Raw genomic sequence first — 14,421 nt, forward strand, 5'->3', positions numbered from 1 at the left:
CTCAAACGACAAAAATGTGCCCCTAGAAAATATGTGATTTTGGAATCAGGACAACTCGCCCCCAACACTTTTTAAAACAACTCGCCCTAAATCAAGACAACTCGCCACAAATCATCCTTTTCATTGAATAAAGTTGATAAGAGGAATCAATGGATATGACCATTTAACTATCTTTATGTTATCAAATTTAATTTCATCTAAAAAGTATAATCTAGAAACATTTTCGGAAACTTAAATAATATTTTATTTATATGATCAAAGATCATGATTCTATACACTTCTTTTTCACCAGTGCATTCTTGAAGAAATAAAGAAGTAATCATGCTTACAAGAATTTTGAGTAATCGATTAAATAGTATTTTCGAGTACATGTGTACTTGTTATGAAAATATGTTAAAGTATATACTAATTTTATGTTAACTTTTAAACAAAGTACTTGTATTTGTTATCATATCTTAAATCAGCTTTTATTCACTCAGTACAATATATTACAAAATAAAAACACGGTTTTTACGCTTGAACAGAGGTAAAAAAAAAAACCTTTTCATCAAATACAGTGGATGCAATCGATTATTCACTTTAGATTTAAAAACCGCCAATACCGATCTCAAATATCATAAATGGCGTCTAGCATAAATGTTTCCTATTATTCAAATTATCAAGATATACCAAAAGGATTATTCGTAGGAACCATGTTCTGCGTATTTTTTACCTGATTTATGATAAAAGAATCTGTAAGTATTTAAATAATTTAGGGAAAAAAAACACAAAAATAACTCATATAAAGTCTACAAAGCGAAACGTTTAATTATCAGATACAGCTTTAAAAGGTGAAAAAAAATCAATAACTGCCGCCTTTTTACTACAATGATTTATAATGGAGAACTATTAAAATATGCAAAGTAGGAAAGTATCAGCCAGTTGTTTTAACATGTTTATTATAAACACAGTAACATTTGTGACACTATTGATATTCTCTTTATAGAAGTGAATAGTTACGCCCCTTTATCCCACCTCTGTTGATTTTTCCGTGAAATCCTGGCTTACGATTGGTTGAATATTGTCACGTGAAGGCGGTGGATTACTTATACCGGGTCACTTGTAATTCTATACACGGTCAGTTGTAAATCTATACCCGGTCGATGTATTACGTCACAAACACAAACATGACGTCATAATATGCACAGTATAAGTCTGATGAAGCATTTAGCAGAGAAAACCATTTAAAAAACTACATATAAAACGTAAATGTTTCATCGGTGGGGTAAATTCGTTACATAGTCTTTTAGTGACAGGGTATGGGATGATACCTGGTTAGTAAATGTCACTAAAAGACTATGTAATTAATAATATCCAACTCATTTCGAAGACTTTCATGTTGTTGTTCTGGAAAAACATGTAATTGAAGGCGACCAACACTTTAATTAACATATCATCTAAACTACTGTAGAAGTGGAATATATTAGGGGGTTTTTGATTTTACTATGTTAAAGATTTCATAATTTTTGTGAACTTTCAGCTATCGTGACTTTTATCTCTCATCATTTCTATTAAACACAGGTACAGTGCCTGAATATTTATAAAGTATTCACCGTGAATTTAAAAGAACCATGAAAGGTGAATTTTTAACAAACCATGAACTTCTAGACACGTGATATTAAATAGGTCTACAGTACGAGATGTCTGATTAAACGTAACATGCATATTGTATTAATATTTCTATTTCTAGTTGTTTTTTTTTTCTCTGTGATTTATAACTGTTTGAAAGTTAACCGAGTTAATTTCTTATTAATTCTACCTGAATGTAAATTAGGCAGGTCTATAGGAAAGGAGCTATGGGGGCCTAATATTCATGCAAATCTCTTGCGCATCTGTCTCTGAGTCTGACGCTAAGGAGGCCAAATGTGCATGAATATCTCGTGCGGCCGCCGTTGTTTTATGTCAGTGGGCGAAGACTATTGAAATTGGGATAGGAATCCTCGTGTAATTTAAATCTATATATGCATTTTGCAAGTCTAAATCTACAATTCAATTTCACAATGAAATGGAAATATAAGGAATCACTGTCTAGTTAGTATAGTATATTATGGACATCATTCGTTATGCAAAGTATTCCATGTGTCCCACTATTGTTGATGCCCTAGCATACTATACTAGCATGAAAGTGATTTCTTAAACAATTTTAACAGAAATATAGCATTTCCATTACCATCCATACTAAAATGATTTTTTTTCTACCTTACATTCAACATTCCTAGTTCAATGAGGATTAAAAGTATTTCCAAGCATTACATGTAAATGTGAGAGAAATTGAGATTTAGCTATAGACTATGGTGAAAGCAAACACAATCCCCGTTGCTATATAAAAGATATAGCTTCCGTTTTAAAACGTGGGGTTGCGTTATTTAAAGTATGAGCAGAAAATATAATAAAATTTCTGAAATGTAAAATATTTCAAATTTATATCTAATTTTACATACCATGACTTTTGCCATGAATAGCAAATCTGTAATCTGATTAAATCGAGGACAAATACGACCGAAAATGTAGCGAAATATAACTATCATAGTGATAAACCACTATGTGCTTTTGGAACACTCTAATTTATGGTATGATTGATCTTGTATATGTACTTTGCCTTTAATAACATTTGGGTTATGTGCGTTTTGACCTATTCATGTATGAAAGCGAAAATAAATAAATTGAAGGATATAATAAATACAATGTATGCAGTATTTTTGGCGGATATGTTAAAGCAGCACACAAATCAACTTTCGACGAATTGACACTTTTTTTTAAAATAAGTAACACGGATAAATCGGAAAAATCATGAAAAAAAACGTTCACCTGTAAAACATAATGTTTATGAACTCTGTAATTTTTTTGCGTAAACACCGAGGCCCAACTCCTATAGCTCATGTGCACTCATCCTTTTCATTGAATAAAGTGTATGAGAGGAATCAATGGACATGGCTGTTTAAATATCTTTATGTAATTTGCTGTTTTACCAAATTTTATTTCATGTAAAAATTATTAGTGAGAAACAAATCGTAAGCTTAATATTTTATTTAATTCATAAGTTCAAAGATCATTATTTTATAGACTTCTTTTCCACCATTGCATTTACATGTATGAAGAAATTAAGCAGTAATCATGCTTACACGAATTTTAAGTAATCCATTAAATAGCAATTACGAGAACATGTGTACTTGTAATGAAACTATGTTAAAGTTAATGCTAATTTTATGTTAACTTTTAAACAAAGTATTTGTATTTGTTATCATATCTTAAAATCAGCTTTTATTCACTCAGTACAATATATTGCAGAAATAAAAATAATCTTTTAGCTTGAACAGAGGTACAAAAAACTTATTCATCCAGTTCAGTGGATAATCGATTATTCACTAGGCCTATAGATTTAAAAACCGTCAATACCGATCTCAAATATCATAAATGACGTCTAACCTAAATATTTCCTATTACACCAATTATCAAGATGAACCAAAATGATTATTCGTAGGAACCATGCATGTTCTGGATATTTTCACCTGATTTATGATTAAAGAATCGGTAAGTATTTATGTAATTGGAAAAAATAGGGATATAACTCATATAAAGTCTACAAAGCAAAACGTTTATTGATCAGGTACAGCTTTAAACGATGAAAAACAAAATCAATAACTACCGCCATTTTACTACAACGTGTTTTAATGGAGAACTATATAAGAATATGCAAAGTAGGAAAGTATAAGCAACTTTTTTGATACATGTTTATAATAAACACAGTTATATTTTGTGATTCTCTTGGTATTCTGTTTAGAGTAGTAGACAGGCTATCGCCTACATCCACTTCTCTTTGCACACCCCCGTATTGTTAATCTGGAAAACTTGTAAAATGAAGGCGATCCACACTTCAATTAACATGTCGTCTGAAATAATGTAGAAATGAATGGTATATATTAATGTGTTTTTAATTGTACTGTGTTAAGGATTTTATAATATTTGTGAACTTTAAGCCATTGTGACTTTTATTTATTTTTATTCCTAACAGGTATATTTATAAACTATTCACCTCGGATTCAAAGAAATGTAACTTACGTTTTAAAAAGTGTGGTCGCATCATTAAGAGCATCAGCAGAAAAACATAATAAAATCCGTAAAATGTAAATGTATTTCAAAGCTGTGTCTATTTTCACACACGATAATTTTCGCCATGAATAGCAAATATGTAATCTGATGAAACGAGGACAAATATAGAGCTTAAAATATAGCAAAATCACACTATAATAGTGTTTAACCACTATGCACCTTTAGGAACAATCTAACTTGTGGTATGATTGATCTTGTATACTGTGAAATCAAACATCTTTGTCGGGGTTTAATTTTTGTTGTTTTCATGGCATGACGAGACTCACGAATTCATGTTCACCAGAAAATGTAAAATGTCACACACATAAATACAAATGTACTCAATAATTCTTGATCCACGAAACCAAATCCCCACGAACCAAGGATTTTTTCTCAAATCACGAAAATTTGACTCCACGAAAATATGTGATTGTACAGTATGTACTTTGCCTATAATAACAATGAAGTTATGTGCTTTTTAACTGATTCATACACGTCATGGGACAATAAATATATTGAAGGATCTTTTATATGTACGAGGGTTGTCCAAAAAGATCGTTGACAATCACGTTTTTGTCAAGATAAATGGTTCTATATAAATATTTTGGATATCAAAATATCTCTTATGAAAAAACAAATCAGTAAAATTTGATTTCTATGGATGGAAGGTAATATTTTTGTAAAAATCGGGGTCTTTACAGGTCGCAGATTGTGCGCATAGACCAGTCTGACGTTAAGCTACTTTCATTATAACGTCAAACATTTGGATTTTGACTTAACACATATTCATGGACAAACACTTCATTTCATTTTAATGGCGCAACGCACTTGCAAGTGCTAGCAATAATCTTTAAGAATAGATTATAATTTATTTTTTTTAATTCAAAACAATGCACAAATATTTACGAGCGTCATCTAAATAAATAGGTTCTATACACAAACTGCACAGCCTAGTCCGACGTGTGCTAGATATATAACGACATCTTTAAATTTTTGTAGTGTCTTCGAATTTGTACACACAGTTCAAAAATCGTATATATCAATCTGAAATTGATACAATAAATATTATTTAATAATTTCATATTGTTTTAACAATTTTTTTTCTCTTAGGTCTTTTCAACCGTTTAAAATCTTATTTTTTGATCGAACCCTACCCCGTTCAGACAGGCGACGTCACTTTTTTGGTCGAGTTTTAGCACATATTTGTGAGGATTTTTGTTTCGTATTTGTACTGTCTATATAGTAAACGATACATTGGATATTATATAATGAGTATAGCCTCTTTATTTATGTTACATCAATTTTTTATTAATTTTTGACTTATATAGAAAATATTCCTTTTAGTATGAACACTTTATATCACATTTTATATCATTTTAACCTTGGTCCATGCGTACTATCCGCGACCTTTAAAGACCCCGATTTTTAAAAAAACATTACGTTCAATCCATAGAAATTAAAACATTCTGATTTTTTTTTTCATAAGAAATATTTTCTTCAAAAGTTCAGCACTACTCCTGGGATAGTAAATTTCTATTTGTACCCTAACAAAAAAATACTATAGTTTACTATAGTAAACTATAGTTTACTATAGTTTACTATAGTTTACTATAATTTACTATAGTTTACTATAGTTAACTATAGTAAATCATAGTGTACTATAGTTTACTATAGTTTACTATAGTTAACTATAGTTAATCATAGTGTCAAAGTTTTTGTCAAAGTTTTTCAAAGTGTCAAAGTTTATGTCAAAGTTTTTCAAAGTGTCAAAGTTTTTGTCAAAGTTTTCAAAGTGTCAAAGTTTTTGTCAAAGTTTTTGTCAAAGTTTTTCAAATTGTCAAAGTTTTCGATAAAGTTTTTCAAAGTGTCAAAGTTTTCGATAAAGTTTTTCAAAGTGTCAAAGTTTTTGATAAAGTTGTTCAATGTGTCAAAGTTTTTGTCAAAGTTTTCAAAGTGTCAAAGTTTTCGCCAAAGTTTTTCAAAGTGTCAAAGTTTTAGCCAAAGTTATTCAAAGTGTCAACGTTTTTGCCAAAGTTTTTCAAAGTGTCAAAATTTTCGCCAAAGTTTTTCAAAGTTTCAAAGTTTTTGATAAAGTTTTTCAAATTTTTCAATGTTTTTGATAAAGTTTTTCAACGTATCAAAGTTTTCGATAAAGTTTTTCGAAGTGTCAAAGTTTTCGATAAAGTTTTTCGAAGTGTCAAAATTTTCGATAAAAGTTTTTCGCAGTATCAAAGTTTGCGATAGGGTTTTTCAAAGTGTCATATTTTGCGATAAAGTTTTTCTAAGCATCAAAGTTTTCCATAAAGATTTTCTAAGTATCAAAGTTTACGATTTTTTTGGAAGTGTCAAAATTTTCGATAAAAGTTTTTCGCAGTGTTTAAGTTTTCGACAAAAATTTTAAAAGTATCAAAGTTTTCGCCAAAGTTTTTCAAAGTGTCAAAGTTTTCGATTAAGTTTTTCTAATTATCAAAGTTCTCGATAAAGTTTTTCAAAGTGTCAAAGTCTTTGTTAAGATTTTTCAAAGTGTCAAAGTTTTCAATAAAGTTTTTTTAAAGTATCAAAGTTTTCGATTTTTTCGAAGTGTCAAAATTTTCGATAAAAGTGTTTTACAGTACCTAAGTTTTCGATAAAGTTTTTCAACGTGTCAAAGTTTTCGATAAAGTTTTTCAAAGTGTCAAAGTTTTCGTCAAAGTTTTTCAAAGTGTCAAAGTTTTCATCAAAGTTTTTCAAAGTGTCAAAGTTATCACTATAGTAAATCAAAGTTTTCAAAGTGTCAAAGTTTTCACTATAGTTAACTATAGTAAACTATAGTTAACTTTAGTTAAATATTTATACAACCCAGAAACGACAATATTCTGTTTTTTCATGTTTCTATTACAAATAAGGTCAAAGATTGTAATAAAAGTGGGTCAAACGCGAAAGTATGGTCACATGAACAAATTTGGTGGTATCAAAAGAAATACACTAGTGGATTATGAAAGCACAATGATTAACGTATTGCAGATAAAGAGATAAACAGACAAAATAGAAAAAAATGTAGTCCCTGTTATATTTTGAACTTATGAGTACTTTCTCATTTCAAGTTCACCAATTTTAAGAAGGAGAATTAACGATCTCCTAACTTTGAAAACTCTCGCTTTTAAACCTATAAAACAACATCCCTGAAAACATTTGCAAAAATATCAAAAAGATCCTTTTAGAACCTAAGTTAGGCTTTAATTACCGCTCATATGATCAACTACTTCATTGTAATTTCAGAGTTTTTATTAAACAAGAAGAACCCAAAGAATGGCTTCTGGACCAAACCCTAGCGGCCGTTCTAGGTTTGCTAAACTCGGAATGGCAATAAACGAAGAACTGACCCAGGCCTGTAGAGATGTCTTAGAAATGGAGGTACCTCCTGGTCTTGTCTACAACAAAGTGAAAGCATCATCGATTTATAAGAAAATACGCCCCGAACAAGAACTTTGTCTTATAGGTGCCAAAACAGATTATAAAGAATTTGATATAACGCTTTTATATACACTGATAAGAAATATATGTAAAAAGATTCCTCTTCCAACAAAAGGTTGGGGTGGGAACACAATGCCGTCAGTAGGAGAAATAACGATTGGCGATGACGTCGAGAGGATCAGGTTGATAAGAAACAACATGTTTGGACACATTAGCTCGGCTTCTACCTCACAGTCAGAGTTTGATGACACGTGGTCAATCATAACTGATATCTGCCAAAGACTGCAAACATTTACAAAGAAAGACTATATGTCTGGACTGAGTAATATTCAAAGTCAAGCCCTAGAAGAGGAGTACGAAACAACAGTCATAGAAAAACTTAGGGAAGATTATAAAAATAACCAATCTCTAATGGAGAAGATGTCCTCTCTAGAACAGGATTTGCTGGGAATGAAATCAAAATCTGAAAACAAAGGTAACTAAAATTTATAATTTGTAAACATATTCACTATGTATGATATATTGCGGTTATAAGCATTTCATAATTACATAAATTTGATAACTAAATCTCCCATTATTAGTATTTTCGAAAAAGTTTCCTGAAAATTCTCTTTAAATTAAACAAATGTGAATATTCCCATTGTACTACCATGATTCCGCTCTAGATTAAATAACTATAGTGCAAACTGTGCAAACTATAATAGAAAGTCATCGTTACTTGGCATAAATGCCCTGCTTGACATAAGGGTAAATCTCTAAATTTACAATATCTCTTTGATCTCTAAAAAAACTACAGCTCTTACGGTCTATATATGTAGCACTGAGTTGTTACATGCCGGTGAAGAAAGTACAAAATTTATCAAATTGGCAACTTGAGTTATAAAAAATTCAAGGTACACAAACTACAACGCTTTAGGCCTGTATATGTATTATGGAGTTGTTAGATGTCGGTGTTCTCGGTGACATTCCCATTTTTACTGACAAACTTAGAAAATTACTGACAATGTGCTGTCGTTACTGTAAAACGTAGACAATTATTGACCTTTTTACTGCAGGTACTGATAAACTTAGAAAAGTGCTGACAATCTTAGTCGGTGCTCAAAAACTTAGACAATTACAGACCCGTTTACTGTCCCTGCTGAAAAACTTAGACAAGTGCTGACATTTACTGATAATTACTGTCCCTATTGTTCTCGCTCTCGGGCAGGCTGCAGTGGTGTGGAATGATTTTTCTTTTAACATAGATTATTATTTCATTTATTTGTTTTTTCATATTATTTTTAACTATGTCCAGATTATATCTTTGAAAAAAAGCTTCTTTGATCGATTTATAGAAAATTGATTTGCAAAAAAATATTTTCAAGAGAAGGGATAAAATTTCAAAACCTTCAAAAAGATAACCAATTAATTAAAAAAAAACTTCCTATAGTAGTGAGATGAAATTTAACAGAGGTCTTTTCCTTTTTATAATAAAACAATGCTATTACATGACATGCATTTTATAATATTTTCTTGATTGAAATTGACTCCCTGACTTTTTTAAATGTTAATTTAAAGAATTAAACAGTTAGGTTACATGTGTTATATTCAATTTTAATTTAATTCATTCAAATTAGTTTGAATAATTTTAATAAACTCATAGCGCGCGGTGAGGCCGTGGGTAACCCCTTTCGAGGAAAGGTGTTTGTTACAGTTTTCATATTATGTAATTTTTTTTAAATTATGTGGAGACCGTCCATATTTGTTTCTGTGCAGTCAAACATACCCGAATCCAAGCATTGGCAAGAAGAAACCAAAATGTAAAGACAGATGGGGGATTTAAATAAAAGAGAAGACTTTTTATTTCATCCATTGGGCAGGGGGAAGGGGGCTGCAGGCTTGCATTGATCATTGATCCTTTTGATATTTATTGATTTAGTTACTGTCCGCATTATTCTTTTGAAATATTGTGCATCTTTTAGCTGATTTTCGAATCTTGATTTTCTGGATCCCCACCCGAAAGTGTTATTATTTCAATTCAAATACATGTAAAACTACGACATTTTATATTATCAACATTTATCTATGCATACTATTAAAACAAGACTTTGATAGAAATTAATATCGATGTTCTTTTCAATAAGAGTGTCGGTAGACGTTCACCTGGATCTTGTTTCTTTTGAAATTGAAATGGGGGGAGGGGCACTGCCGTGCGAACTAAATGTAGAACGATTAACATGTTTTGTAGTTGATTTTTATATATTTTTGTTTGAGCCTGATTCCCGCTTGGCTTCTGAGGGATGGCAACACTTGTTTTCAACATCTGATGATATCGGTCTTAAAAGAAAACAAGTTGTAAGCTATTATAGATTTATTTTGGAGAAACCGCAACTCATATCAATAGAATTATTAATTTTACAAAACACTCTAAAAAAGAAACAAATTATTAATAACATTTCATTTTTATCAACTTATTACATTTCAGTTGCCTAAACTTTCAAAGTATATAAACATGAATATTATAAACATAAGGATGATTGAATTTACATGTACGTACCTTAAAAGAAAACAAGTTGTAAGCTATTATGGATTTATTTTGGAGAAACCGCAACTGAGGTTGTCAGGGCGCGTACGACCATTATATACCCCAGAACCGGTTTCCATGACAATTTTGCAACTTGTTAACTTTTTCGGTACCCATGTGACATGACCGCATGTGGTCAGCATGTGATCAGTGTTCCTTAATACCAAGTTTTACTTTTGCCAAATTTAGAATTCCGTATTTCATAAAATCACTTTAGGATGCGTTCAACGTCATTAACCTTGACCAAAATCAACATTGTTACTTCTAAAGAACACTGACCACTTACACGAATTATTTGATCTATTGATAGTGCTTAACTATATTGCTCAATCGCCTGGTCCAAATACACAATTTGTAAATAACATTTGCGGAATATCTTTACAACCTCTCAGTAATAAATGCTAAGTAATTTCAAATACAACCTTGCATTTGATATATGAATAACACATAGAAAATCAATATATATTGAATTTGTACTCAATTTACATAAAAAAATGGAAAAATAACACAAAAATTCTATATTAATTACTTCCTCGCCCATAAAAATTTGGTGCTCCAAATTTAAAACAAAATATCATGAGTGCCCAATATATCTTTAAATGTACATGAGAAACATTGTAAAAATCGTACTGTTACAATTATAAATAAAATAATCATTTAGATTACAACATCTCACTATATTTAGCCACATAATTACACAGTTCACTTCCAACCACTGTTCAGAATACTCACTGTTCGGAAGTTATTTAAAAAGTCGCATGATCACAGTTTGTAAATAAACGGAGTTGTCTTAGTATCACACAGTTCACTTTGTATTCATTTGTAATTGCACAGTTCACAAGTGGTTTCACGTTTACCGTTTAAGGTACATATAGCGTCATGGAGATGTTTACATAGTCCTTAAGGCACTCCTTTTGTTTTGATTAGATTGTGTAAAATATGGTGTAGCACCTTGGGCGAGTCATCATTGAACATCATCAGTGGGATACATGAAAAATATGAAAAAAAAACATAGTTAGTTGTTATACAGATAATATTTTTGGTTATAACAAATAGAATAGTATTATTAGGGTCTTTCGTCTTCAGCGGAAGACCCTTCTATTATTCTTATGTTTCTTTTTTACCTTTATTATTAGGGTCTTCCGTCTTCAGCGGAAGACCCTTCTATTATTCTTCGGTTTCTTTTTTACCTTTATTATTATTATTAGGGTCTTCCGTCTCCAACGGAAGACCCTACTATTATTCTATTGTTTCTTTTTCATTTTTAGGGTCTTCCGTCTCCAACGGAAGACCCTTCTATTATTGTATTGTTTCTTTTTCACTTTTATTATTATTATTAAGGTCTTCCGTCTCCAACGGAAGACCTTCTTGTTATTCTTCGGTTTCTTTTTCCCTATTATTATTAAGGTCTTCCGTCTCCAACGGAAGACCTTCTTGTTTTCGTTCGGTTTCTTTTTCCCTATTATTATTATTATTATTAAGGTCTTCCGTCTCCAACGGAAGACCTTCTTGTTTTCGTTCGGTTTCTTTTTCCCTATTATTATTAAGGTCTTCCGTTTCCAACGGAAGACCTTCTTGTTATTCTTCGGTTTCTTTTTCCCTATTATTATTATTTTTTTTCCAACCGATTTTTGTGCACGCGATTTCTCAAAAACGGCTTGGTCGATTTACATGAAATTTTCATATGTAATAGATCATCAATTGATCTTGATAGGTTTTTAAGCGTTTTTATGATGTCACTTCCGGTCGTGAGATATAGACAATTTTCTGATTTTAAAATGCAATTTTGTCTTGATTTGATAGCGAAAACTGCTTAAGATATGAATTGAAGATTAATTGGAGATGATAGTTTATGACTTATAGCGTTGCAGAATCGCCTTTTCGTGCGTCGTCAATACTTCCTGTCGATACCAGAAGCGAATTTAAAAAACGCAATTTTTCAACTTTTCTTTTTTAATATTTTTCTTTTAGAATTGAATAGAGACTCTTTTGCAGAAGCGAAATATGTAATTAGTTTGAAAATCGAAAAAGCCAATCTCGAGATATTTGCATTTAAAAACGCGAAGCGGCGATCTCAATGGCTAAATGGTTAGCGCGTTGGATTGTCACGCGGGCGACCCGGGTTCGATCCCCCTTGTGACCAAAAAATTTTATCATTTTTTCTGCTCGATTTTTCGATATTTTTAATTTTTAAACCATTTGGAACAATATATTATAAACTTTTAAGCATATCTTACGTAATTAGGGGTCACAAGGGGCCAGAATGTCAAATCGTTGACGCTTTATATCTTGAAAAGGGGGAATATTTTGATAAGCAATATTGAACAAAAGATGGTCAGAATAATGTTCTAAACAATATGCATACTTTAATTTTTTTGTAAAACGGACCCATTAAGGACTTGTAGGAGTGGGCCCTAAATATTTTCATTTAGCATATCTCTGCAATAGAATAGAAATCTCTGAGTAAGTGTTGAACAAAATATCTTCAAAATCACATGACCTTTCATTTGATATCAAGAAAAAGGGGCTGGCCCTCAAATTAGGGGCTCAGAGGGGCCAAATGTCTTTTATCTATAACTCTCTAATGATCAATATTTTGTTATACATTACTGAAGCAAAAGTATTTATCTTAACAATTAGCAACAATATGTAATAATATTTTGATAATATGTTACGTAATTAGGGGTCACAAGGGGCCAGAATATCACATCTTTGATGCTTTATATCTCGAAAAGGGGGGGAATATTTTGATAAGCCATATTGAACAAAAGATGGTCAGAATAATGTTCTAAACAATATGCATACTTTGAATTTTTTTAAAACGGCCCCATTAAGGACTTGTAGGAGTGGACCCTAAATATTTCCATTTGGCATATCTCCACAACGAATAGAAATCTCTGAATAAGTGTTGAACAAAATATCTTTAAAATAACAAGACCTTTCATTTGATATCAAGAAAATGGGGCTGACCCCTCAAATTAGGGGCTCAGAGGGGCCAAATGTCTTTTATCTATAACTCTCTAATGATCAATATTTTGTTATACATTACTGAAGCAAAAGTATTTATCTTAACAATTTGCAACAAGATATGATAGTATTTTGATAATATGTTACGTAATTAGGGGTCACAAGGGGCCAGAATATCACATCTTTGACGCTTTATATCTCGAAAAGGGGGAATATTTTGATAAGCCATATTGAACAAAAGATGGTCAGAATAATGTTCTAAACAATATGCATACTTTGAATTTTTGGACAACGGTAAAGGCAGAGATTTTTTACTGGGTGGTAAATTCCAGGTGAGGGAGGGGCTTATTTTGTACAAGTGTGAATGCCTTGGGGCTAGCAGTCTACCTTTTGTCACCTGTCTCCTAATCCCTATACACAGGAAGTGATTTAATACACAGTGAAATACCCCAGGTGTCAAACTTTACCTGTGTTGGGGATTTTGAGACAATTTTAAATTAGAAGTGAAAAGTTGTAAGGAAAGTCTACATAATCTAATAGCATATTGACTTTTTTTTTTGAATATTTGAAAACACCCCTACCCATTTAAAAATAAAATGTGATATCATAATGTAAATTCAAATAAAAAAAAACAGAGATTATTTTAGATGTAAGTGTATGTAGTAATTAAAAAAAAACGCTAGTAACAACCAAATTAGAATTAATTTATTTGTTCCCAGGGAAGGGTCTGATCTATTAAAAAGGAAAGTCGAGTTAACTACATTTCATTAAAAATCTTTCTTTTAGGTTTATCCATGTTATCGTAATCTTAATAAGGCTTTGTCACTAAATTCGTCTGAATGAAGTCTGAATAACAAATAAAAATATAAACAACCCATGATTAGAAACATTTATGAATATTTTCCAAATTTAATAACTTCACATAGTGCTGCTCTAAACTTAATAACTTTTCCACTTTAGCATTACCGTTTAGCATATTAAAATCTAAATCGAAATTTCATTGGAATTATATTTAAAAATATTTTTTGAAAAATGTATATTTTATCATAATCCTTTTAAATACTAAAAGATATCTTTAATTCAAATACCATCAAGCAAAATTTTTTCATAGTAATGCAGTTTCTCTTTACCATGTTCGGTAAACATCAAAGAATCAAAAGTTAATTTGAAGGTCCCCACGAGTCGCATACAAGGTGTACAGGGTATACACAGGGACCAGTAAGTAAATGTCAATCAAGTTCCAGCATCCAGTAATGAACCTTCATGCAATTGATTGACAGGGCTACCCAGATCAGGTATTTTTGAAGGCA

The sequence above is a fragment of the Saccostrea cucullata genome, unplaced genomic scaffold (genome assembly GCF_032062105.1).
Source record: "Saccostrea cucullata isolate Sc308-1 unplaced genomic scaffold, CSIRO_AGI_Scuc_v1 ctg2540, whole genome shotgun sequence".
Classification (NCBI taxonomy): Eukaryota; Metazoa; Mollusca; class Bivalvia; order Ostreida; family Ostreidae; genus Saccostrea; species Saccostrea cuccullata.